The 26,000-nt window shown below is 38.4% G+C and overlaps 1 non-coding gene across 1 annotated transcript; it reads left to right on the top strand.

Moving 5' to 3' along the window:
* Positions 1 to 1,297: 1,297 nt before the first annotated feature.
* On the top strand, positions 1,298 to 1,404 carry LOC118636728. Its single transcript, XR_004960715.1, has one exon. It is a non-coding gene; the product is annotated as a U6 spliceosomal RNA (small nuclear RNA).
* The last annotated feature ends 24,596 nt before the right edge of the window (positions 1,405 to 26,000 follow it).

Genomic DNA, 26,000 nt, shown 5'->3' with positions numbered 1-26,000 from the left:
CAACACCCACCCTAAGGTGTCAGAAATTGTAGAGATTTATACCAATATGAAATGGCTGGGCTACTGTTGTTCTAAGACTGGCAATTGGACAACTCCACAGGTACAGGCTAGGGTCTTTGAGTTTAGTATTTTACGAATTTTTAAAAAGCAAGAATGAAATGAAAGATGCTCAGAACCATAAGTCATCAGAGAAATGCAAATTAAAACTACAGCAAGATACTACTACATCCCCACTAGAATCTCTACAATTCAAATACTTAATAATTCAAGGTGTTGACCAAACTACTAATACACATATTGATTCATCTCAAAAACATTATGCTGAGGCGTGGATACATATTTTGAGAGCCACTGTTACACTCCACTATTTACAAATTGTTAAATCCCATAGAACTACTTGGTCTCCATGATATATTTTCTCACTGATGCAACAGAAGTAGCTCTATAAGCACTAATACTGTAGAATCAGTTTTAGAACTATCAGAGAATTTTGAGGTCAGCTACCACAACTTCCCAACACTTTTTAAAAAATCTCCCAGTTCTGCTTTTTCTTTTGTTAAACCCAGAATGCTGAAAACAGAATTTTCATCAATTTAAGATTTTGTAGTTCTTCCAGTTCTTCATTCGAAGTGCCAATTCTCATTTTATAGCCTGACTCGTAAACAGCAGATTTGCAGATCTATCTGGATGTTTGTATTTCCTTTTATGTCTACTCCTACAGCTTCCTATCTCTTGCAGTTCTTCAGAACTTGGTTCCTTCCACTCACCTCATCCCTCCCTCAGGTTAGGTCAGTTCATTCCCAAATTAACAAAATAAACCCAGAGATATAAAAGTAGGGTTCAGACAGACAAACTTCAGAGGAGGGGCGGGGCAGAGGGAAGAGATACACTGAAGAACTTATGCATATAAGCATAACCAATGGACATAGACAACAATGCTGTAGGGTGGGGAGAGAATAGAAGGAGGGTGTCAATGGGAGGAAAAGAAGAAATGTCTATAACAAAAATAAATTCATTAAATAAAATAAATAAATAAATAAATAAATAAACAAAAACACTTTCTTCTTTTTTTGTGTGTGTGCACCACTTCTTAGTCAATAAATAACCAACACTGACAGGGTTTCCGCTTGTTTTGTTTTGATATGCATCTCTTGCTATAAAAATTCTGTTTCTACAGTTTTACATGCCTTGATTCTTTTAAATCTTTTCAGACTGTCCAGAAAACTGCTACTCATGTACAATTTTCCTGATGTTTTACTGAATATTTGTGTAATAGTCTCACATAAAATATGTTCGGGGGCTCATTTCAGCAGCACATTTACTAAAATTGGAACAATACAGAGAAGATTAGCATGGCCCCTGCACAATGATGACACGCAAATTTGTGAATTGTTCCATATTTTAAATATATATAGATATTCTTAAGCAACCCTGACTGGGAGTGAGAGATTACAAGTTAAATTACTACTGCCAGGCAGTTAAGCACCGACTTTACTAGCCTGCTAATCCTATTCATTCATATGTGATCAATTTCTCTTTAAAAAAATAAATCTATTACCAAAGAGTCTATCTCAGTTTCATTTAAACTCCTACTCAACTCTTGCTTTATAGAAAACAAAATTACCTCTACTCCTCTTAATCTTAAAATGAACAGGTAAGAAAGGGAGGGGCTGCCGCCTCTCCCCAGAGCCCTGGGAAGGAGTAAGATGAGCACCATCCTGGGTGGCCGCAACTCAGCAAAAGCTCTGAGCACCCTCCAAATCCCAAGTGTCCCCACACAGTTCCAATCCTGTCTGCCCTCCCTCTGCCGGAGCCCAAACATTGCCAGATCTTTTATTTTTTTATTTTTTATTTATTTATTTATTTATTTTTATTTATTTATTTATTTTATCCTCACCCGAGGATATTTTTCCATTTTTTGTACACATAGAGTGGGAGGGAGAGAGAGGGAGAGAGAGAGAGAGAGAGAGAGAAACATCGAAGCGAAAGGGACACATCAAGTGGCTGCCACCCGCACAATCCAACCTGGGCCTGGGACAAACTGCAACCGAGGTACGTGCCCTTAGCGGGAACCGAACCCGGGTCTCTCCGGACCGCAGGCCGACGCTCTAACCGCTGAGCCAAACTGGCCAGGGCATTGCCAGATCTTTTATGTGCAAGACAGAACATTGACTAGAATGAGACTGTGAATACTGAAATGGAACAGGTGGTAAGATTTAGATCACTTCAGGTTCCCTAAACTCCTGATCTTACGGAAATATGCCACTCGGACTTCCTGCTGCAAGGACTATAATTGATTCTGGATTCAGCTGCTGCCCCTCTGGATCTTCCCCACACACACACAATACACTGAGGTCATGCTCCCTTGGGCTGTTTGTAGCCAATGATCGAGCATGTAAAAGTACTAAGGCAGGCCCACGCTGGCAAAATGTGAGAATCCTTCTCTTGGCTGCTTTGACTTGAGCACCCGCCACTGGCCTGTTGAGTTGTGCTGCAGCTTATGATTCTTCCAAACCTCCCTCCCTCCCTCTCTCCTTGCACAGGGATCATACATGCATCATGACCTAAAGGCTCTTCTTATCTTCTGCTCCCTCCCCCAGTAAGCCTGTTGAAAGCCTAATCCCATTTTGCCATTTGCTTCATGGCAGACCCAACCTAATGCAGCCTTCCTTGTCAGAGAAACTCTCCCTACTCCCCTGTGATACGAGGCTCTCCCCACCTTGAGTGAAGACTGCCATAACCTTCCTGGAAATAACCAGGCAGGAGGCTGGGGAAGCCAATTCTCTTCATTCTTTCCCCCAACACTCCTCATTGCCTTGAATCCTACCATGAGTAATGTGCTGAGACACCTTGTATCATGTCACAAGAGCCAGCTGTTAAATGTTCAGGAATTTAGTAAGATGGTTGGTAAACACAGTCATTATTAAATTATACTTAGTTAAATAAATCCTATTAAAAAAAAAAAAAAAAAAAACATGAACAGGTAACAATTTGTTTCTTGGTTTATCATAAACCAGAAACTCTCCCGTGTAGAAAAGGAAAGTTTTCCTCAATCTTCTTGGTGTCCCTGAGTTTGAAAATCTGACAAAGACAGATTAACGGGAAAAGCACACAAATATATTTATTGTAAGTTTTATATGACAAGGAGCCTTCATAAAGAAATGAAGACAGAAAAATCAGACATAAGTATTTTTAACCCAGTTTTTTTAATTGTTATTTTTATTAATTTATTTTTGTTACAGATGTTTCTTTTTCCCCCATTGACACCCTCCTCCCCGCCCCCCCCACCCCCGCTCCGTCCCCAGCTGTGTTGTCTATGTCCATTGGTCATGCATACATGCATGTAAGTTCTGTGGTTTATCTTTTCCCTCCCCCACAAACCCCCTCTTCTGTGGATTGTCAGTCTGTACCCTACTTCTATGTCTCTGGGTCTATTTTGTTCATCAGTTTGTTTTGTTCATTATATTCCACAAATAAGTGAGATCATGTGATATTTGTCTTTCTCTGCTTGGTTTGTTTTGATGAAAGTCAAGGAGTACGAGGTAAGTATAGTAAACTGGGGGAAACTTAGCAAGGCCTGTTCATTAGGATTCTTCTCAGAGTCCCTTGTCCCCTTGTCTTCAGAGATAAAGAAGCTCCTTTCCTCTGGTTAAAGGGAGGGCACCTCTTACATAAGCGTTTTATGACTGTTTCAGGGAAGAAAGATGGGGGGAAAATCAGAGTGACCTTCTTGCTTCTGCTGTTTTCTCAAGCTCTTTCAGCTTAAATATTTAATATGCCAATTTCCACATTTTTGAATAACATATCCTGAACCCTACCACCAATGTTTGTTAAAAAATAAAGGCATTTCATTTAAAAAGATGAATACTTTATTTATTTTTTTTTTTATCCTCACCCTAGGACATTTTTCCATTTTTTGTTCAGATAGAGCGGGAGGGAGAGAGAGGAAGAGAGAGAGAGAGAAACATCGATGTGAAGGGACACATCGAGTGGCTGCCACCTGCACGACCAACCAGGGCCGGGGACAAACTGCAACCGAGGTACGTGCCCTTAGCGGGAACCGAACCCGGGTCTCTCAGTACCGCAGGCCGATGCTCCAACCGCTGCGCCAAACCGGCCAGGGCAAAAAAGATGAATACTTTAAATTCCCATTGTTGGCTATAATAAGTTATTTTACTTCCAATAAAGAATTATGTTTCTTTCTTCAATTTGACAGCAAATCCAAGGCTATAGTTCAACTCCACAGCATTCATAAGTTTAATTTTTTTTTATCTGCATCTGATGATATGTTTTTGTTTATTTTTTAGAGAGAAAGGAAGAAAGAAGGAGAGAGAGAGAAACATTGACATGAGAAACATCGATCGGTTGCCTTCCAAATGCATCCCAATAGGGGATTGAACCTGAAACCTAGGTATATGCCCTGACTGGGAATCAAACCTGAAACACTTTGATGCATGGGATGACACTCCAATCCACTGAGTCATCTTGGCCAGGCCAATAAGTTTAAATTTTTAAAAAAGGTAATACATCCACATGATTTAAAAATAAAAATAAAAATGTGGATATTGAGAAATTTCATTTTCAGTGTAAATCCTTTAACTCCACATCCTGCCCCCCCCATATAACCACATTTACTTATTTCTTATCTATCTTTTCCTTTTTCTAAGTACATCCAAACTAATATGAATATATTTCATACATCACCAACCCTTTCTTTCAGAAAAAGTAGCATTCACTGGTCTTTACCTTGCTTTTCTCATTTAATAAATGAAGCTGGTTGATTTATTTTAGTACATAAAGCATTTTTTTAATCCTCACCTGAGGACATTTTTCCTCTTCTGTTCAGATAGAATGGGAGGGAGAGAGGAAGAGAGAGAGAAAGAGAGACATCGATGTGAAAGGGACACATCAAGTGGCTGCCTCCTGCACAATCCCATCTGAGGCTGGGGACAAACTGCAACCGAGATACATGCCCTTAGTGGGAACCAAACCCGGATCTCTCTAGACCGTGGGCTGATGCTCTAACTGCTGAGCCAAACCGGGCAGGGCAGTACATAAAGCATTTTTATAGCTAAATAGTATTCCACCATGTGAACATATCATAATTTATTTAATTAGTCACTGGTTAATGGCACTTAGGTTGTTTCCAAACTTCTGGTATTATAAACAATGCTATAACAATCTTATACATATGTCAAAACAATTTAATAGTGATTATCTAATCTCTGGGAAATAATATTATGGATTTGTTTTCATTATACTTTTCTCCAGTTCTAAATTTACAATTATAGTTCTTCCTTACCCATGGTTTTGCTTTCTACAGTTTCAGTTACCCACAGTGAACCACAGTCTGAAATATTAAATGGAAAATGCAAGAAATAAACAATTCATAACTTTTAAATGGAGCACTGTTCTAACTCACGTGATGAGATCTGGCATTATCCCTCTCTGTCCTGCCCCAGCTGTGACTCATCCCTTTTCCCAGCATCTCCATGCTATATACTCTCCCTACCTGTTATTCACTTAGTAGCCATCTTAGTTATCAGATCAACTACAAGTTATCATAGTGCTGGTGTTCAAGTAACCCTCATTTTCCTTAATAATGGCCCCAAAATGCAAGAGAAGTTGATGCTGGCAATTCAGATATGCCAAAAAGTCATCAAGTGCTTCCTTTAAGTGAAAAAATATGTATGTACAGGTAAAAACATAATATTACGTATGCTTTGGTACAATCTGCAGTTTCAGGCATCCACTGGGGGAACATATCCCCTGTGGATAAGGGGGAACATGTATGATTTCTATAAAAAAAAAAATTATCGAGAGAAAATGGTGGCAGAGGGAATGTCTCTAAGAACCAAACTGGAATTACAACTAAAATAAAGAAAAGTCATCTGGAATAACCAAGTGAAGATGAGCTGGAGAGAACCCTTATAACCAGGGACATAAAGAAGAGCACAAATTGAGACTGGTAGGAGGTGTGGAGGCACAAGAGGGCTGGCTGGGTTCCCACAGACAGCAGCTGAGCACTATCTTAGCTGTGAGAAGTTCCCTCATAAAAGTCACTGGTTTAAACCCCAAGCTGGCTCCCCAGCACAGAGTGGCAGAACAGGGAAAGGTGCCCATATAACACCTAGCTATGAAAAACACCAAAGCAGAGTACTGTCCAGCAGAGAGAGGCCCTGGGAACACAGGCACCCACCTGAAGGATCAGCGCGCTAAATTACAGTTACAGCCATTCACCTTGGGCTCCTGAAGAGGGAGAGTGGACTAGACTGGAGCTGTGTGAGGAGCTGTTTGGGGGTTCATGGCACTGAGGAGAGAGCTGGGAACAAAGCCATCAGGAGTCCTATGCCGAGTCATTCCCCCACACTACAGAAACCATTTTTCTCAGTCTTTTCCCAACAGAGTGGCTTTAGCCCCGGGTGGGGAGGGGGGGGGGGAGCAACTACCCTACATTTTGGAATTTAACCCAAAACAGCCAGGAGGAATCAGAGCCTAGCACAGAACTGCAACCTGAGGCTCATTAACTATCAGAGACTACCATCCAGCCTGCAGGCAGAGCATTGGGTCCGGCTGACAGTCATTGGCTTTCATGGCTCTGGGGTTAGAGCTGTGAAGGTTTCTGCCTGGGCCCCTGTGCTAACTAATTAACACACACTGCAGAAACCATTTTCTTCCGGAAGAGTTTTCTTCTCAAAGCAGCATTAGCCTAGGGCAGAAGCAATTGCTTCACCAGCTGGAAATCTTCTTACCCTGCCCACATGCAGGAATTTTCCTACAGTTGAGGGCTACAACCTGAAGCTCATTAAGTGACTGAGACTAACAGTCACACCGCAAGCAGAAGCTCCGGGATACTTGAATCTTTTTTTTTTTTTTTTTACCGTTTTATTTATTTATTTATTTATTTTAGCAAATCTATTTCAGAAGGGTGCATTTCCATTTTTCTTTAGAAGGGTTTCCTCTTTTGTTTTGTTTTTTTGTTTTGTTTTTGTTTTTTTTTCTTTTCTTTACTTTTGTTTTTTTTTAATAATATTTTATTTATTTATTTTTTGTTACAGATATTTTACCTTTTTACCCCATTGGTACCCCCCACCCTAACCCCCCTCCACCCTGTCCCCGGCTTAGTTGTCCATGTCCATTGGTCATGCATACATGCATATAAGTTCTGTGGTTTATATCTTCCCACCCCCCCCACCCCCCATCCCCTCTTCTGAGGGATATCAGTCTGTGCCCTACTTCCATGTGTCTGGGTCTACTGTATTCCTCACACTGTTATGTTCATTATATTCCGTATATAAGTGAGATAATGTGGTATTTGTCTTTTTCTGCTTGGCTTCTTTCACTTAGGATAATACTTTCCAGGTCCCTCCATGTCGTCTCAAAGGATAAGAGATCTTTCTTTCTTACCGCTGCATAGTACTCCATTGTGTATATGTACCACAGCTTTTTTATCCATTCGTCTACTGGTGGACACTTGGGCTGTTTCCAGATCTTAGCTATTGTAAATAGTGCTGCTATGAACATGGGGGTACATATATTCTTCCTGATTGGTGTTTCAGGCTTCTTAGGGTATATTCCCAGCAGTGGGATCACTGGGTCAAATGGAAGTTCAATTTTTAATTTTTTGAGGTAGCACCATATTGTTTTCCATAGCGGTTGCACCAGTCTGCATACCAACAGTGTATTAGAGACCCCTTTTCTCCACACCCTCGCCAACACTTGTTGTTTGACGATTTGTTGATGGCGGCCATTCTGACAGGTGTGAGGTGATACCTCATTGTTCTTTTAATTTGCATCTCTCTGATGATTAGTGATGTTGAGCATTTCTTCATATGTCTCTTGGCCATTTGTATGTCCTGTTTGGAGAGGTGTCTATTCAGCTCCTCTGCCCATTTTTTAATTGGGTTCTTTGTCTTCCTTTTGTGGAGTTGTATGAGCACTCTATATATATTGGAAATTAACCCCTTATCTGATACATCATTGGCAATGATGTTCTCCCATACAGTGGGTTCCCTTTCCATTTTGAAGATTGTTTCCTTTGCTGTGCAGAAGCTTTTTAGTTTGATGTAGTCCCATGTGTTCATTTTCTCCTTTATTTCTGTTGCCTTAGGTGATGTATCAGTGAAAATTCTGCTCCGTATGATGTCCGAAATTTTGTTGCCTACATTTTCTTCTAGAATTTTTATGGATTCACGGGTCACATTTAAGTCTTTTATCCATTTTGAGTTTATTTTTGTGTATGGTGTAAGTTGATGGTCTAGTTTCATTTTTTTGCATGTAGCTGTCCAATTTTCCCAACACCATTTATTAAAGAGGCTGTCTTTACTCCACTGTATGCTCTTGCCACCTTTGTCAAATATTAATTGAGCGTATTGCCTTGGGTCCATTTCTGGGTTTTCAGTTCTGTTCCACTGGTCTATATGCCTGTTCTTGTGCCAGTACCAGGCTGTTTTGGTTACAGTCGCTTTGTAGTATAACCTGATATCTGGTATTGTGATCCCACCTACTTTGTCCTTCTTTTTCAAGATTGCTGTGGCTATTCGGGGTCTTTTTTGGTTCCATATGAACTTTTGAAATATTTGTTCTAGTTCTATGAAATATGTCGTTGGTATTTTGATGGGGATTGCATTGAATCTATAGATTGCTTTGGGTAGTATGGACATTTTAATTATGTTAATTCTTCCAATCCATGAACAGGGTATGTGCTTCCACTTTTTTATATCTTCCTCTATTTCTTTTTTCAATGACCTGTAGTTTTCTGCAAACAGGTCCTTTACTTCTTTGGTTAAGTTTATTCCTAGGTATCGTAATTTTTTTGGCGCAATGGTAAATGGGATTGTTTTTTCAGTTTCTCTTTCTGTGAGTTCATCATTGATGTACAGGAATGCCGTCGATATCTTGACGTTAATTTTGTATCCTGCTACTTTGCCAAATTCATTTATTAAGTCTAATAGATTTTTGATGGAGTCTTTAGGGTTTTCTATGTACAATATCATGTCATCTGCAAATAATGATAGTTTCACTTCTTCCTTTCCAATTTGGATACCTTTTATTATTTTCTTCCTGTCTGATTGCTGTGGCTAAGACTTCCAGTACAATGTTAAATAAGAGTGGCGAAAGTGGACATCCCTGTCTTGTTCCTGTTCTTAATGGAAATGTTTTTAGTTTCTGTCCATTGAGTATAATGTTGGCTGTAGGTCTTTCATATATGGCCTTTATTATGTTGAGATATGATCCCTCTATTCCTACATTGCTGAGCGTTTTTATCAGAAATGGATGCTGGATTTTGTCGAATGCTTTTTCAGCATCTATTGATATGATCATGTGGTTTTTATTCTTCATTTTGTTCATGTGGTGTATCACGTTTATTGATTTGCGAATATTGTACCAGCCTTGCATCCCTGGAATGAATCCCACTTGGTCATGGTGAATAATTTTTTTGATGTACTTCTGGATCCAAATTGCTAGTATTTTGTTCAGGATTTTGGCGTCTATGTTCATCAGGGATATTGGCCTGTAGTTTTCTTTCTTCGTAGTGTCTTTTTCTGGTTTTGGAATTAGAATTATGCTGGCCTCATAGAACGTGTTTGGAAGTCTTCCTTCTTCTTGAATTTTTTGAAATAGTTTGAGGAGAATGGGTGTTAGTTCTTTTTTGAATGTTCGGTAAAACTCCCCTGTGAAACCATCCGGGCCTGGGCTTTTGTTTGCTGGGAGAGTCTTGATTACCTCTTCAATTTCCTTGGTTGTTATTGGTCTGTTCAAGTTTTCTATCTCTTCCGGGAATAGTTTTGGGAGACTGTGTGTTTCTAGAAATTTGTCCATTTCGCTTGGATTTTCGAATTTGTTGCCATATAGTTGTTCATAGTAGTTGTTAACGATCTTTTGTATTTCCGTGGTGTTGGTTGTTACTTCTCCTCTTTCATTTCTGATTTTGTGTATTTGGGTTCTCTCTCTTTGTTTCTTGGTGAGTCTAGCTAAGGGTCCATCAATCTTGTTTATCTTTTCGAAAAACCAGCTCTTTGTTTCATTGATCCTTTGAATGTTTTTTTGGTCTCTATGTCATTTATTTCTGCTCTGATCTTTACTATTTCCTTCCTTCTACTTGCTCTGGGGTTTTCTTTTTGTTTGCTTTCTAGTTCCTTAAGTTGTGAGGTTAGACAGTCAATTAGAAATTTTTCTTGTTTCTTGAGGTAGGCCTGTAGTGCTATGCACTTCCCTCTCAGAACTGCTTTCGCTGCATCCCATAGATTTTGTGTTGTTGTGTGTTCATTTTCATTGGTTTCCAGGAAGTTTTTAATTTCTTCCTTGATCTCGTCGGTGACCCAATCATTGTTTAATAACATGCTATTTAATCTCCATGTGTTGAAATGTCTTTGCATGTTCTTGTTGCAATTGATTTCTAGTTTCATGCCATTGTGATCTGAGAAGATGCTTGATATGATTTCAATCTTCTTGAACTTGTAGAGATTTAGTTTGTGTCCTATCATGTGGTCTATCTTTGAGAATGTCCCATGTGCACTTGAGAAGAATGTGTACTCTGTAGTTTTGGGGTGTAATTCTCTGTAGATATCTATTAAATCCATTTGGTCTAGTGCTTCATTTAGAGTCTCTGTTTCCTTGCTAATTTTTTGCCTAGAGGATCTATCCAGTGCTGTCAACGGGGTGTTGAAGTCCCCTGCTATGATTGTATTGTTGTCGATTTCTCCTTGGAAGTCCTCCAGAAGATTTTTAATATATTTTGGTGCTCCTATATTGGGTGCATATATGTTTATCAAGGTTATATCTTCCTGTTGGATAGATCCTTTCAATATTATGTAGTGGCCGTCTTTGTCTCTAGTTATGGTCTTCATTTTGAAATCTATTTTATCAGATATGAGAATTGCTACCCCAGCTTTTTTTTGCTTTCCATTGGCTTGGAAAATTTTTTTCCATCCCTTCACTTTCAACCTATGTGAGTCTTTTGTTGAGAGGTGGGTCTCTTGTAGACAACATATAGATGAGTCATGCTTTCTTATCCAATCAGCTACTCTGTGTCTCTTTATGGGAGCATTCAATCCATTAACGTTTAAGGTGATTATTGATATGTACTTATTTATTGCCATTTTTTATTAGTGTGGTTCTATTTTTCTTCCCATTTCTACTGCTAATTACAGCAGTCCTTTTAACATTTCTTGCAGTGCTGGTTTGGTGCTAATGTATTCCCTTAGCCTTTTTTTGTCTGGGAAGCTCTTTATTTGACCTTCTATTTTGAATGATAGCCTTGCTGGGTAGAGTAGTCTTGGATTCAGATTCTTGTTTTTCATGACATTGATTACTTCATGCCATTCTCTTCTGGCCTGTAGTGTTTCTTGTGAGAAGTCAGCTGAGAGCCTTATGGGGTTCCCTTTGTAGGTAACCTGTTGCTTATCTCTTGCTGCTTTTAGAATTCTCTCTTTGTCTTTAATTTGTGGCATTTTAATTACTATGTGTCTTGGTGTGGGCCTGTTTGGGTTCTTCTTACTTGGGACTCTCTGTGCTTCTTGAACTTGAATGCCTTCTTCCTTCACCAAATTAGGGAAGTTTTCTCTCACTATGTTATTGAATATATTCTCTATCCCTTGCTCATTTTCTTCTTCTTCGGGGACTCCTATGATGCGAATATTATTACGTTTCCAGTTGTCCCATAGTTCTCTTAAGCTGTCTTACTGTTTTTTAATAGTTTTTTCCTTTTGTTTTTCTGATTGGTTGATTTTTTCTACCCTGTCTTCTAATTCACTGATCCGGTCCTCAGCTTCCCCTACTCTGCTTTTTAAACCTTCCAATGTGTTCTTCATTTCTGATATGTCATTTTTTATCTCTTCTTGTTGGTTTTTAATTTCCAATTGGCTTATTTTCAGTGTCTCTATGTCCTTACTCATGCTGTTCAGCTTCCTCATGATCATGACTCTGAATTCTAGCTCTGTTAACATGCCTAATTGCTCTGCATTGATCTCATCTTCGGTTGAGGTCTCTTGTTCTTTCATTTGGCTTCTGTTTCTGTGTTTCACCATTTTGGCTATCACTGTGGGCTTTGGAGCCTGTCAAGTTCTCCCTGTGGGTGTTGGTGTTCTGCTGTTTGTGGCTCCCTCTCCTGGGTTTAGATGAGCGAGGGAGGACCCACGTTGAACACCACTGTCAAGTCTTACTTTCCTGGTTAAAGTTGCCAGCCCAGGAAACGTACTGTTATCCTCTAGCTTTTTGCCTGGAGGCTAGCAGTCTAGGTTACTTGATGAGTTTTGGGTTGTCAGTTGATTGAAAAACTCCCTCTGGTGCTCAGCCAAGGGGCTTTCACGAGGGTGGGGCAGATGCTGGTTGTTAGTGAGCCTCAATTAGCACTTCAATGGCCCACAGGCTGGGGTTGGATCTCCGAGGGAGGGGCTGCTGCCTCTCCTCAGAGCCCTGGGAAGGAGCAATGTGGCCACCGTCCTGAGTGGCTGCACTCAGCCAAAGCTCTGAGCGCCCTCCAAACCCCGAGTGTCCCGACACAGTTCCAGTCCAGTCCGCCCTCCCTCTGCCGGAGCCCAAGGTGAGTGGCTGTGGCTGTTTCAGCCTCTGTCAGGCTCTGCGCTGTGGAGCCGCCTGGGAGTGTGACCCGAGGGCGCCACTTACAGCTAAGGCCGCTGCCGAGCTGCCGACCGTGGGCTCCCAGCCCCGTCTCGCGCCTTCGCAAGCCTACCGGGATCGAGTCGGTGTCCCTCGTTGTATGGTCCTCGCAAGCTGCTTTTCTGTTGGTTTTTCCCGTCGATTTGTCTGTGTTATAGTTGTAATTCCAGTTTGGTTCTGGGAGATGGTCTGTGTAGCTCCGTTCACTCCGCCGCCATTTTTCGGTTTCCCCGGGATACTTGAATCTTTAGCGAGCTAGTAAATCTACCCAGGAGAGTAAGACCAGATATTGCTGTTCAACTTGGTCCTTTACATACACATCCAAATCCAGCAGAAGGAGCCATGATCTGCAGAACATTGATACTAACAGGGAAATTTTGGCAGGCTCTAAACAACTGCAAAAACAGCCAAAATCGTGAAATGAAAAAACAAATCCCAAATGAAATAACAAGAGGATTCTCCAGAAGAAAGGCTAAAAGAAGTAGAAATAAGCAAGTTATCAAATACAGATATCAAGGTAATGATTATGAGGATGCTCAAAAGCATGAGAAAAGAAAGGAAAACAATGAAAAACTACAAATCAGAAATGAAGAATAACATATTAGAAATAAAGAACACATTGGAAGGAATAACCAGCAGGATACAGGAAGCCCTGGGTTGAATCTGCAAATTAGGAGACAGGGTAGAAAAACAATCAAACAGAGAATCATTAAAAAAAAAAAAAAAAAATGAAATACACAAAAGTTTAAGAGAGGTGTGAGGCAACAAGAGATGTAACAACATCTGCATCACAAGAGTACCAGAAGAAGAAGAAAATGAGCAAGGGTTAGAGAATATATTTGAAAAAATAGTGGAAGAAAATTTTCCTAACTTGGTGAAGGAAAACGGCATACAAGTTCAGGAAGCACAGAGAGCCCCAAGCAAAGAAGAACCCAAAGAAGCACATGCCAAGACACATCATAATTAAAATGACAAAAAAATTAATAAAACAGAAAATCTTAAAGGCAGCAAGAGAAAAGAAACAGGTTATCCACAAAGAAGCTCCAATATTAGCAAAAAATTAACACTCCAAAAAATATTTAAGGGACTGCTGTGAGATTCCAAAATGGCAGCATAGTGAATGGAAGCTACACAGACAATCTCCCAGGATGAAACTGGAATTACAACTAAAATAAAGACAAATCGTTGAGAAAAAGCAACAGAAAACCAGCTTTCGAGGACCATATACTGAGAAGATGCAAGAGGGGGGCTGGGAGCCCATGGACAGCAGCAGTTTTAGCTGTGAGCAGCCCTCTCAGGGTTAAATTCCCAAGCGGCTCCACAGCTCGGAGCCGAAGCAGACACTAAAACAGCCACAGCCACTCATCTTGGGCTCAGGCAGAGGGAGGGCAGACTAAACTGGAACTGTGTGGGAACATGGGACTTGAAGAGTGCTCAGACCTTTTGTGAAGTTGCAGCCACACAGGACTGTGGTCATCTTACTCCTACCCAGGAATCTGAGGAAAGGCAGCGGCCCCTGCCTCAGAGATTCAACCCCACCCTGTGAGCCATTAAAATGCAAAATGAGGCTCATTAACAACCAGCATCTGCCCCACCCTCCGGAAATCACCTTACACTGAACACCTGAGAGAGTTTTTCATTCAATGGAGAACCCAAGGCTCTTGAACTAACCTCAACAAACAGCCTCCAGGCAAAAACCTAGAGGATAACTGAACCATTTGCGGGCTTACAACTTTACCCAGGAAAGTAAGACTTGACAGTGGTGTTTAACATGGGACCTCCCTCGCTCATCCAAACCCAGTAGAGGGAGCCACAAACAGCAGAACACCAACACCCACAGGAAAAATTTGGCAGGCTCCAAAACCCACTGAGATAGCCAAAATGGTGAAACAAAGAAACAAATCCAAATAAAAGAACAAGAGACCTCTACTGAAGATGAGATAAATGAAACGCAGTTAAGCAAGTTAAAAGAGCTAGAACTCAGAGCCATGATCTTGAGGAAGCTCAACACCATGTGTAAGTACATGAGCACCAAGAGTAAAGTCATAAAAATGTTTAAAATCAACCAATTGGAAATTAAAAACCACCAAAAAAAAATGAAGGATGACGTAGCAGAAATAAAGAACATATTGGAAGGACTAAATAGCAGAGTAGAAGAAGCTGAGGACCAGATCAGTGAATTAGAAGACAGGGTAGAAAAAATCACCCAATCCGGAAACCAAAAGCAAAAAAACAATTAAAAAACAAGAAGACAGCTTAAGAGAACTGTGGGACAACTGGAAACGTAATAATATTCACATCACAGGAGTTCCCGAAGAAGAAGTAAATGAGCAAGGGTTAGAGGATATATGCAAAGAAATAGTGACAGAAAACTTCCCTAATTTGGTGAAGAAAGAAGGCATTCATGTTCAAGAAGCACAGAGAGCCCCAAGTAAGAAGACGCAAACAGGCCCACACCAAGACACATAGTAATCAAACTGCCAAAAATTAAAAACAAAGAGAGAAACCTAAAAGCAGCAAGAGATAAACAACAGGTTACCTACAAAGGAAACCCCATAAGGCTTTCAGCTGACTTCTCACAAGAAACATTACAGGCCAGAAAGGAATGTCAGGAAGTAATCAAAGTCATGAAAAATAAGGATCTGAATCCAAGACTACTCTACCCAGCAAGGCTATCATTCAAAATAGAAGGTCAAATAAAGAGCTTCCCAGACAAAAAAGGCTAAGGGAATACATTAGCACCAAACCAGCATGGCAAGAAATGTTAAAAGGACTGCTGTAATTAGTAGAAGGAATAGAAAGAAAAATATAACCACACTAAACAAAAATGGCAATAAAAAAGTACATATCAATAATCACCTTACATATAAAAGGACTGAATGCTCCAATAAAAAGACACAGAGTAGCTGATTGGATAAGAAAGCATGACTCATCTCTATGTTGTTTACAAGAGACCCACCTCACAACAAAACATTCACGTAGATTGAAAGTGAAGGGATGGAAAAAAATCTTCCAAGCAAACGGAAAATAAAAAAAAGCTGGGGTAGCAATACTCATATATGATAAAATAGATTTCACAATGAAGGCCATAATTAGAGACAAAGAAGACAACTACATAATATTGAAAGGATCTATCCAACAGGAAGATATAACCTTGATAAACATATATGCACCCAATATAGGAGCACCAAAATATATTGAAAAACTTCTGGAAGACTTCAAAGGAGAAATCGATAGCAATACAATCATAGCAGGGGACTTCAACACCCCGCTGACATCACTGGATAGATCCTCTAGACAAAAAATTAGCAAGGAAACAGAGACTCTAAATGAGCACTAGACCAAATGGATTTAATAGATATCTACAGAGAACTACACCCCAAAACTACAGAATTCACATTCTTCTAAAGTGCACATGGGACATCTCAAAGATAGACCACATGTTAGGGCACAAACTAAGTCTCTACAAGTTCAAGAAGATTGATATTATATCAAGCATCTTCTCAGATCACAATGGCATGAAACGAGAAATCAATTGCAATAAGAACATACGAAGACATTTGAACACATGGAAGCTAAATAACATGTTACTAAAAAATGAATGGGTCACCGAGGAGATCAAGGAAGAAATCAAAAACTTCCTGGAAACCAATGAAAATGAACACACAACAACACAAAATCTATGGGATGCACTGAAAGCAGTTCTGAGAGGGAAGTTCATAGCAATACAGGACTACCTCAAAAAAGAAGAAAACTCTAATAGACTATCTAACCTCACAATTTAAAGAACTAGAGAGCAAACAGAAAGAAAACCCCAGAGCAAGTAGAAGGAAGGAAATAGTAAAGATCAGAGCAGAAATAAATGACATGGAGACCAAAAAAGCAATTCAAAGGATCAATGAAACAAAGAGCTGGTTTTTTGAAAAGTTAAAAAAGATTGATGGGCCCTTGGCTAGACTCATCAAGAAAAAAAGAGAGAGAACCCAAATACACAAAATCAGAAATAAAAGAGGAGAGATAATGACTGACATCACAGAAATACAAAAGATAGTTAACAACTACCATGAACCATTATATGGCAACAAATTCAACAATCTAAGCAAAATGGACAAATTTCTAGAAACACATAGTCTCCCAAAACTGGATCAGGAAGAGATAGAAAACTTGAACAGACCAATAACAACAGAAGAAATCGAAGATGCAATCACGATTCTCCCAGCAAACAAAAGCCCAGGCCCGGATGGCTTCACGGGGGAGTTTTACCGAACATTCAAAGAAAAACTAATACCCATTCTCCTCAAACTATTTCAAAAAATACAAAAAGAAGGAAGACTTCCAAACTTGTTTTATGAGGACAGAATAATTCTAATTCCAAAACCTGAAAAAGACTCAACAAAGAAAGAAAACTACAGGCCAATTTCCTGATGAACATAGATGCCAAAATCCTGAACAACATACTAGCAAATCGGATCCAGCAATACATTAAAAAAATTATCCACCATGACCAAGTGGGATTCATCCCAGGGATGCAAGGCTGGTACAATATTTGCAAATCCATAAATGTGATACACCACATAAATAAAATGAGGAATAAAAACCACATGATCGTATCAATAGATGCTGAAAAAGAGTTCGACAAAATCCCGCATCCATTTTTGATTAAAAACGCTCAGCAATGTGGGAAAATAGGGATCATATCTAGACATAATAAAGGCCATATATGAAAGACCTACAGCCAACATCATACTCAATGGGCAAAAACTAAAAGCATGTCCCTTAAGAACAGAAACAAGGCAAGGATGCCCACTTTCACCACTCCTACTTAACATAGTACTGGAAGTCTTAGCCACAACAATCAGACAGCAAGAAAAAATAAAAGGGATCCAAATTGGAAAGGAGAAAGTGAAATTGTCATTATTTGCAGATGACATGATACTACACATACAAATCCGCAATGACTCCATCAAAAGTTTACTAGACTTAATAAATGAATTTGGCAAAGTAGCAGGATACAAAATTAACGTCAAGAAATTGATGGCATTCTTATACACCAATGATGAACTCACAGAAAGAGAAACTAAGAAAACAATCCCATTACCATTGCGGCAAAAAAATTAAGATACCTAGGAATAAACTTAACCAAAGAAATAAAGGACCTATTCGCAGAAAACTACAGGTCATTGAAAAAAAAATAGAGGAAGATATAAAAAAGTGGAAGCACATAACCTGTTCATGGATTGGGAAAATTAACATCATTAAAATGTCCATTTTACCCAAAGCAATCTATAGATTCAACGCAATCCCCATCAAAATACCAATGGCATATTTCACAGAATTAGAACAATTACTTCAAAAGTTCATATGGAATCAAAAAAAGGCCTCGAATAGCCACAGCAATCTTCAAAAGAAAGAACAAAGTTGGAGGGATCACAATGCCAGATTTCAGGTTATACTACAAAGCCACTGTAATCAAAACAGCCTGGTACTGGCACAAGAACAGGTATATAGACCAGTAGAACAGAACACAGGACCCAGAAAGGAACCCAAGGCAATATGCTCAATTAATATTTGACAAAGGTGGCAAGAGCATACAGTGGAGTAAGGACAGCCTGTTTAATAAATGGTGCTGAGAAAATTGGACAGCTACTTACAGAAAAATGAAACTAAACCATCAACTTACACCATACACGAGAATAACTCAAAATGGATAAAAGACTTAAATGTAACTCATGAATCCGTAAAAATCCTAGAAGAGACTGTAGGCAACAAAATTTCAATCATCATACGCAGCAGAATTTTTACTGACACGTCACCTAAGGCAATAGAAACAAAGGAGAAAATGAACACCATGGGACTACATCAAACTCAAAAGCTTCTGCACAGCGAAAGATACAATCATCAAAACGGAAAGCCTACCCACTGTATGGGAGAGCATAATTGCCAATGATATATCAGATAAGGGGTTAATTTCCAATAAATATACAGTGCTCATACAACTCCACAAAATGAAGACAAAGAATCCAATTAAAAAATGGGCAGAGGAAATAAATAGACACCACTCCAAACAGGACATACAAATGGCTAAGAAACATATGAAGAAATGCTCATCATCACTAATAATTAGAGAGATGCAAATTAAAACAACAATGAGGTATCACCTCACACCAGTCAGATTGGCCACCATCAACAAATCATCAAACAACAAGTGTTGGCGAGGGTGTGGAGAAAAGGGGGCTCTAGTGCATTGCTGGTGGGAATGCAGACTGGTGCAGCCGCTATGGAAAACAATATGGTGTTACCTCAAAAAATTAAAAATTGAACTGCCATTTGACCCAGTGATCCCACTTCTAGGAATATACCCTAAGAAGCCTCAAACACCAATCAGGAAGAATGTATGTACCCCCATGTTTGTAGCAGCACTATTTACGATCTGGAAACAGCCCAAGTGTCCATTCGTCTACGAATGGATAAAAAAGAAGTGGTACATATACACAGTGGAGTACTACACAGCTGTAAGAAAGAAAGATCTCTTATCCTTTGAGACTACATAGAGGGACCTGGAAAGTATCATCCTAAGTGAAACAAGCCAAACAGAGAAAGACAAGTTTTATATGATCTCACTTATTTGTGGAATATAATGAACATAACAATCTGAGTAATGGGGTAGTCCCAGAGACGTGGAAGTTGGGTACAGACTGACAATCCCCTAAAGAGGGGGGTGGTGGGGAAGAAATAAACCACAGAACTTATATGCATGTATGCATGAACAGCGGACATGGACAACAAACTGGGGAAAAGACAGGGAGGGTGGGTGAGGAGGGAATCAGGGGGGAAAAGGAAAAACATCTGTAACAAAAATAAATTAATTAATTAAATTAAAATTTAAAAAAAGAACTGTTAAAAGTTAGTAGAAGAAATAAGAAGAAAAATATAACCACACTAAACAAAATATGGCAATAAAGAAGTATATATCTATAATCACCTTACATGTAAATGGATTGAATGCTCAGATAAAAAGACACAGTAGCTGATTGGATAAGAAAGCATGACTCATCTATATGTTGTTTACAAGAGACCCACCTCACAACAAAAGACTCACATAGGTTGAAAGTGAAGGGATGGGAAAAAATCTTTCAAGCAAACGGAAAAGAAAAAAAGCTGGGGTAGCAATATTCATATCTGATAAAGTAGATTTCAAAATGAAGGCCATGAACAGAGACAATGATGGCCACTACCTAATATTGAAAGGATCTATCAAACAGGAAGATATAACCTTGGTAAACATATATGCATGCCATATAGGAGCACCAACATGTATTAAAAATCTTTTGGAGGACTTCAGAGCAGAAATCAACAGCAATACAATGATAGCATGGGACTTCAATACCCTACTGACATCACTGGATAGAACTTCTAGACAAAAATTAAAAAGGAAACACAGACTCTAAATGAAACACTAGACCAAATGGATTTAAATGATATCTACAGAAAATGACACCCCAAAACCACAAAATTCACATTCTTCTCAAGTGCACATGGGACATTCTCAAAGATAGACCACATGTTAGGGAATAAGCTAAGACTCTACAAGTTCAAAAATATTGAAAGTATATCCAGCATTTTGTCAGCTCACAATGGCATGAAACAAGAAATCAATTGCAACAAGAACATGCAAAGACATTGGAACACATGAAGGCTAAATAGTATGTTATTAAACAATGAATGAGTTACTGAGAAGTTCAAGGAAGAAGTTAAAAACTTCCTGGAAACCAATGCAAATGAACACACTACAACACAAAATCTATGGGATTCAGCAAAAGCAGTTCTGAGAGAGAAGTTCATAGCACTACAGGCCTACCTCAAGAAACAAAAAAAAATCTCTAATAGACTATCTGACATCACAACTTAAAGAACTAGAGAGCAAACAGAAAGAAAACCCCAGAGCAAGTAGAAGGAAAGAAATAGTAAACATCAGAGCAGAAATAAATGACATAGAGACCAAAAAAGTAATTCAAAGGATCAATGAAACAAAGAGCTGGTTTTTTGAAAAGATAAACAAGATTGATGGACCCTTAGCTAGACTCACCAAGAAACAAAGAGACAGAACAAAAATACACAAAATCAGAAATAAAAGAGGAGAGAAAACGACTGCCACCACAGAAATACAAAAGATTGTTAACAACTACTATGAAAAATTATATGGCAACAAATTCGACAATCTAAGTGAAATGTACAAATTTCTAGAATCACATAGTCTCCCACAGCTGGACCAGGAAGAGATAAAAATTTGAACAGACCCATAACAACTAAGGAATTTGAAGAGGAAATCAAGACTCTCCCAGCAAACAAAAGCCCAGGCCCGGATGGCTTTACAAGGGAGTTTTACTGAACATTCAAAGAACTAATACCCATTCTCCTCAAAATATTTCAAAAAATTGAAAAAGGAGGAAGACTTCCAAACTTGTTTTATGAGGACAGAATAATTCTAATTCCAAACCTGAAAAAGACATTACAAAGAAAGAAAACTATAGGCCAATATCCCTGATGAACATAGAGGCCAAACTCCTGAACAAAATACTAGCAAATCGGATCCAGCAATACATTAAAAAAATTATCCACCATGACCAAGTGAGATTCATCCCAGGGATGCAAGGCTGGTACAATATTCACAAATCAATAAATGTGATACACCACATAAACAAAATGAGGAATAAAAACCACATGATCATATCAATAGATTCTAAAAAAGCATTTGACAAAATCCAGCACCCTTTTCTGATAAAAATGCTCAGCAATGTGGGAATAGAGGGATCATTATCTTCACATAGTAAAAGCCATATATGAAAGACCTACAGCCAACATCATACTCAGTGGGCAGAAACTAAAAGCATTTCCGTTAAGAACAGGAACAAGACAGGGATGTCCACTTTAGCCATTCTTATTTAACATAGTAGTGGAAGTCTTAGCCACAGCAATTAGACATGAAGAAAAAATAAAGGGGATCCAAATTGAAAAGGAGGCAGTGAAACAGTCATTATTCGCATATGACATGATATTATACATAGAAAACCCTAAAGACTCCATAGAAAATCTACTAACTTCATAAATGAATTTGGCAAAGTAGCGGGATACAAAATTAACATCAAGAAATCGACAGCATTCTTATACACCAGTGATGAAGTCACAGAAAGAGAAACTAAAAAAAAATCCCATCTACCATCACTACAAAAAAATTAAGATAACCTAGGAATAAACTTAACTAAAAAAGTAAAAGACCTATTCGCAGAAAACTACAGATCATTGAAAATAGAAATAAAGGAAGATATAAAGAAGTGAAAGCACATACCTTGTTCATGGATTGGAAGAAATAACATCATTAAAATGTCCATATTACCCAAAGCAATCTATAGATTCAATGCAATCCCCATCAAAGTACCAACAACGTATTTCACAGAACTAGAACAAACACTTCAAAAGTTTATATGGAACCAAAAAAGACCCTGAATAGCCACAACAATTTTGAAAAAGAAGGACAAAGTAGAAGGGATCACAATACCAGATACCAAAACAGCTACTGTAATCAAAACAGCCTGTTACTGACACAAGAACTGGCATATAGACCAGTGGAACAAAACAGAGAACCCAGAAATGGCCCCAAGACATTATGCTCAATTAATATTTGACAAAGGAGGCAAGAGCATACAATGGAAAAAAGACAGCCTCTTTAATAAATGGTGTTGGGAAAATTGGACAGCTACATGCAAAAAAATGAAAGTAGACCATCAACTTACACCATATACAAGAATAAACTCAAAATGGATATAAGACTTAATGTGACCCGTGAATCCATAAACATCCTAGAAGTAAATGTAGGCAACAAAATTTCAGATGTCAAACACAGCAGAATTTGCACTAATATATCACCTAAGGCAACAGAAACAAAGGAGAAATGAACACATGAGACTACATTAAACTAAAAAGCTTCTGCAGGGCAAAAGATACAATCATCAAAATGGAAAGGCAACCCACTGTATGGGAGAGCATAATTGCCAATGATATATCAGATAAGGGGTTAATTTCCAAAATATATAGAGTACTCATACAACTCAACAAAAGAAAAACAAAGAACCCAATTAAAAAATGGGCAGAGGACCTAAATAGACACCTCTCCAAACAGGACATACAAGTGGCCGAGAGATATATGTAGAAATGCTCAACATCAGTAATCACCAGAGAGATGCAAATTAGAACAACAATGAGGTATCACCTCACACCTGTCAAAATGGCCACCATCAACAAATCATCAAACAAGTGTTGGCAAGGGTGTGGAGAAAAGGGACTCTAGTACACTGCTGGTGGGAATGCAGACTGGTAAAGCCACTATGGAAAACACTATCATGTTACCTCAAAAAATTAAAAATTGAACTGCCATTTGACCCAGTGATCCTACTTCTAGGAATATATCCTAAGAAGCTTGAAACACCAATCAGAAAGAATATATGTACCCCCATTTTTATTGCAGCACTATTTACAATAGCCAAGATCTGGAAACAGCCCAAGTGTACATCAGTCGATGAATGGATAAAAAAGCTGGGGTACATATACACAATGGAGTATTATGCAGCTGTGAGAAGGAAGTGTCTCTTATCTATTAGGATGACATGGAGGAACCTGGAAAGTACTATCCTAAGGAAAACAAACCAATCAGAGGACAAGTGTCTTGTGATCTCACTTATTTGTGGAATATAATGAACATAACTGTCTGAGGAATTGGATAGACCAAGAGACGTGGAATTGGGGTGCAGACTGGCAACAGAGGAGGGGGTGTTGGGGGGAGGGAAGCGAAACCACAGAACTTGTGTGCGTGTATGCATAACTGATGGACAACAAAGCTGGGTATGGGGTGGGGGAGATGGGGAGGAAGGTGTCAATGGGGAAAAAAAGAAACATCTGTAAGAAAAATAAATTAATAAAAAATTATAAAAAAAACAAAAGTGGGATCATACTGTTTGTAAACTGATTTTATCACTAACATGTGGACCGTTCTAGATCACATTTATATAGCTCTAAATTCCTCTTAATATTTCAGTAGAATTCTGTCATTTCAAAGTATCATTAATAGTAATTTGCCAAGGCAGTGTGGTTCAGTGGATTGAGCATCATCCCATGGACTGAGAAGTCCTAGTTCAATTCCCGGTCAGGGCACCCACCCGGGTTGCCAGCTCGATCTGCAGTAGCGGACGGGTGTGCAAGAGGCAGCTGATCGATGTATCTCTCTCACATCTATGTTTCTATCTCTTCCCCTTCCTTTCTGGAAAAAAAAAAAAAATTCAATAAAAATTTGTTTAAAAGTAAAAAATTTAAAAAGTAATAGTTAACAAAAATCAGAAGGCCAATGGGTGTCAGGAAAAGTACACTTATTTTCTTCAATTTTAATTACTGGGAGTTAGTGGGATATTATATAAAGTTGGTAAATAATGACAGAAAAAGTATAATATTTAAAATTATAAAGGTATGTACTAGAAAAACTACAAATACACTAGCGATAATAAATGGGGGGAAACAAGTGGATGTGCACAAAATTCCTTACCTTTCAGAGTGGACATTCAATATATAGTACCCAAACTTGGACAATAAATGTAAAAAAAGTATAAATATATTAAAATATATATAAAAGGGACTGTTAATGATAGTGTCATAAAAGGAGACAAGGATGGGCATTTATGTTACATCTTTCCATCATCAAAAATGTACTACAAATAAGTGAGATCATGTGATATTTGTCTTTCTCTGCTTGGCTTGTTTCACTTAAGATAACACTCTCCAGGTCCCTCCATGTCATCTCAAAGGATAAGAGATCTTTCTTTCTTACAGCTGCATAGTACTCCATTGTGTATATGCACCACACTTTTTCATCCACTCATTTACTGATGAACACTTGGGCTGTTTCCAGATCTTAGCTATTGTCAATAGTGCTGCTACAAACATGGGGGTACATATATTCTTTCTGATTGGTGTTTCAGGCTTCTTAGGGTATATTCCTAGAAGTGGGATCACTAGGTCAAATGGCAGTTCAATTTTTAACTCTTTGAGGTAACACCATAAAATTTTCCTGTAATTAACAAAACAAACTAATGAACAAAACAGACCCAGTGACATAGAAATAGGGTACAGACTGACAAACCTCAGAAGAGGGGGTGGGCAGGAAGAGATAAAACTATAGAACTTATATGCATGTATGTGTAACCAATGGACATAGACAACAAAGCTGGGGATGGAGCAGGGGGGGTATTGGGAGGAGAGTGTCAATGGGGTAAAAGGAGAAACATCTGTAACAAAAATAAATTAATAAAAATAATAAATAAATAAATAAAATCGATAAAGAAAAAAATGTACCTATTATAAAGAGATATTACTAAAAATAGCTATTTATAAAATAGTACAAAACTTTGATTCAATATAAAATACACATAAGATGTATTCATGCACAGGTAGAAAAGACTCCAAAGGCTATGTATCAAAATATGGACAATAACTATTTCCAAGTACATCATATTATAAATATTCTGTATATTATTTACACTGATGTTTTTCTATAACTAACACATTTCATTCATATTGTATTTGAAATAAGAAACATTAAAAATCATCTTTTCTTATGAGGGGTGTTGGGAAGAATAAAAAATAAAAATCAGTCAAAATATCCTTATATATCTTCCAAAGCCTAGACCACAAAATACCTATATTCCATATAGTCAAATTTTAATAAATCTTGCAAACAGCCTTTATGTCCTTATACATAAAAATCTCCATTTTAGACAAAGGCAGGTTATAGGCTTTACATTCTAACCAAGCCCCATCAAGTCCTTTCTGATGGAACTTCTGATTCAATGGACTGCTACGCAGAGGTTTCCTATTGGCTGACACCAACTCTATCGAGCACAGTATTAAGCTTTTCACATGCCCGTCACTCATTTACATTAACTAAATACCTAATGTGAGCAAAGCATTACACAGTATGCATCACAAGTTAGACATTAACACATCCGACTGCCTCAAGTATACTACCTAGTGGGGAAATGGTGCAGACATGAGACAGAACAAGGGGCACTAAAAGAGACGGAACAGTGAGGAGAGCACTGCTAATATTTTGCATTTCATAAAAATATTTTCAGACAAAACAACAGGTACTTGGAAACGTATAGGTAAAAATGAAATGCCATCTTTTTCGGTTTTCATTCATGTTTGTTTGGACTCTTAAAGTAGTTATCCCTACTACTCATTTGCTACTAAATCATATGCCAGGTTCTCATTTTATATATATGTATATATAAATTTTATATATATATACATACATTTATATGTATATATATTTAAAA

The sequence above is a fragment of the Molossus molossus genome, unplaced genomic scaffold, assembly GCF_014108415.1.
Source record: "Molossus molossus isolate mMolMol1 unplaced genomic scaffold, mMolMol1.p scaffold_m16_p_2, whole genome shotgun sequence".
NCBI lineage: Eukaryota > Metazoa > Chordata > Mammalia > Chiroptera > Molossidae > Molossus > Molossus molossus.
This window is presented reverse-complemented; position numbering and strand designations above follow the sequence as displayed.